The sequence below is a fragment of the Leucopleurus acutus genome (genome assembly GCF_964270905.1).
Source record: "Leucopleurus acutus genome assembly, chromosome: 6".
NCBI lineage: Eukaryota > Metazoa > Chordata > Mammalia > Artiodactyla > Delphinidae > Leucopleurus > Leucopleurus acutus.
In genome coordinates, this window is record NC_139149.1 from 54,928,059 (window position 1) to 54,930,655 (window position 2,597).

The 2,597-nt window shown below is 34.4% G+C and overlaps 1 pseudogene across 1 annotated transcript; it reads right to left on the bottom strand.

Annotated features, from left to right (window-relative positions):
- Positions 1-1,408: 1,408 nt before the first annotated feature.
- On the bottom strand, positions 1,409-2,285 carry LOC309963021 (lathosterol oxidase-like; annotated as a pseudogene). Its single transcript has one exon. The product of its transcript is annotated as a lathosterol oxidase-like (transcript).
- Between the last annotated feature and the right edge of the window lie 312 nt (positions 2,286-2,597).

Here is a 2,597-nt window from a genome sequence, read left to right on the forward strand (position 1 = left end):
ACAGTGACAATTTTACTTCTTTCTTTCCCATTTTTCTTATCTGATTTCTGTGGCTAGGACTTCCAATACTGTGCTGAATAAAAGTGGGGAGAGTGGACATTCTTGTCTTGTTCCTGATCTTAGAGGAAATGCTTTCACCTTTTTATCAGAGTATGATGTTGGCTGTGGACTTCTCATATATGGCCTTTATTGCATTGAGGTGTGTTAACTCTTCACAAAGTGGGTATAAAGGATTAATCATAAATGAATGTTGAATTTTGTCAAAGGCTTTTTCTGCATCCATTGAGATGATCATATTATTTTTATTCAATTTTTTAAACAGTCATAATCAACTTTATTGATTTTTACATAAATAGATTATAGAATGTCTTTGCAAACCATGTTTTCCCAACATATTTGTTGTAACACATGACATTTCTTTTATAAAAGTATTTGTTAAATCTTTTTGTAGAGGAAATGGGGAAAAGTGAAGAAAGAGGAGGGAAAATAAGATTTCAAAACTAATCTTCAGTGATAGGCCTAAATATTAGGCAACTATTTCTTTTTATAGAAAATCATAGGATTGTAACTTTGAAACATAAATGCATCAATTTAATTAAAAAGTCAGTAGGATCAAATATATTATTTGGGCATCAAATTTCCCTTTCTAAATATATTCAGTCACATAATTTTACACTTATTAAATAATGCTTTAAAACAGTAACCATCAAAATCTTTAAATAATCCCAGATCTGGGTTAAATCATGGTAGTATTAATATTTTCTAAAATTCCAATTTATTTGTTCATCAGTAAAATGTAATATTTGACAGCATCTCCAGAAAATAAGTTTTCTTTGTGTAGGAAGACGATAATTTTATAACACCTGCTATTAATCAGGCCACCGAGCTGCTAATACATTATATAACAATTTTTTTCACACCGGTGTTTCCACTTGAACAAAATACTACAGGTAGTCGTTATCATACAAATACTGAATACTTAGTCATTCCTGAAACAAGGAACAATCTTTATATTAATATTTCTTTGTTGTGGTGTTTAGTCTTGATACCATTAAGCACAATGAATTTTACTTAATGAATATGGATGAATTAAGGCAAAAGGGCATAACCTAGTCCCCTTGATAATTTATCCTCTATCTTTTAAAAAATCATTGTTCGAGCTATTCAAATTACAGATCTGCTGGCTAGAAAGACACAACTTGTCCCTTAGACCAACGTCCATTATTTCAAGCATGAGGTTAAAATCTTGGTATGCAGGACATGTTCCCTTGACCTACCATTATGATCATTACTCAGCTATACCCACAATACTGATTTTCAAATGATACTATTCACTTGCTATGCCTCTTGGCTGTATGTATGTAGATTATTTTTCTTGACCAAAAATATTTAATAATTGGGCAATAATCTACTCAGTCTTTGTAAACTCTACATTGAATAATTTTTCATTTTTACAACCATTTCCTGCACGGCTCTTGCTCTCTTCTTCTGTCATCTTCACATGACTAATTGGTCCATTCCCTTCAAAGGAGGAGGGATTTTTGAAGGAGCATCCAACTCTATCCCACAATGTGAAATACTGTCCATAGTTATGATCAAAGAGCATGTGGTGGTCTGTATGATGAGCTGAGCCTCTAATAAATGGCCTTAAGATTTGGGGAACATGAAAGTCACCATCATGAATGGAAATTGTCCAGATATTGACCAAGATATATAGACCTAAATAAACTACTGTGTGTAAGGGGAAAATAAAAAGGTATATGTGGCAAGGCAGACTCTGAAGGACGCCAGCCAGATGGTGAAAAGCATGACTTGTAAATGGAGTCAGAATCTTCCAGATGTGATGAGGTTTGTGTAAGCACTTATATGCAAGTCTATGATGAAGATCTCTGTGAATCCAGTAGATCAGCATGTCAGTGAAAAAGAGAAAGAGCAGGATAACAGCAATGAGTCAAAACCAGCCGTATGGAAACTCTTTATGCTGTCATACAATTTGCTGTAACCTCTATCAGGAACAGTGAAACTCTGGGGATGCTGATCCATGGCATTGACTGGACAGAGTGCATAATCTCTTGATAAACTTGATTTTTGAAAGGTTGTGAGTGTTTCATTAATGAATGATCATAGACAAAATAATAACTCAGTGTTGCAAAGAAGAAATAAAGGTTATATGCACTGAGATTTGTTATAATCAGGAGACTGATAGCTTGTTGGAAGATGTCATCCTCTGGCCATGTGGCCGAATATATGTATGGTGTAAAAAAACAATTGGGTACAAGGTCCATCTTAGGCCCTAGAGAGGGTCCACTGCCAGCCGCCAGTTTCGTTCCTGCAGGGCTTCAGCTGCTCTGGCTAGTCTTTTATTCAATTTTTTATGTGGTATGTCACATGAATTGTAGATACTGAACCATTCTTGCATTCTTGGGATAAATCCCATTTGATCGTATTGTATGATCCTTCTAACATATTGATAGATTCAGTTTGTTAATTTGTTGAGGATTTTTGCATCTATGTTCATCAGTGATATTAGACAGTAAATTTCTTTTTGTGTGATATCTTTGTCTGGTTTTGGTGTCAGGGTGATGCTAGCCTCATAG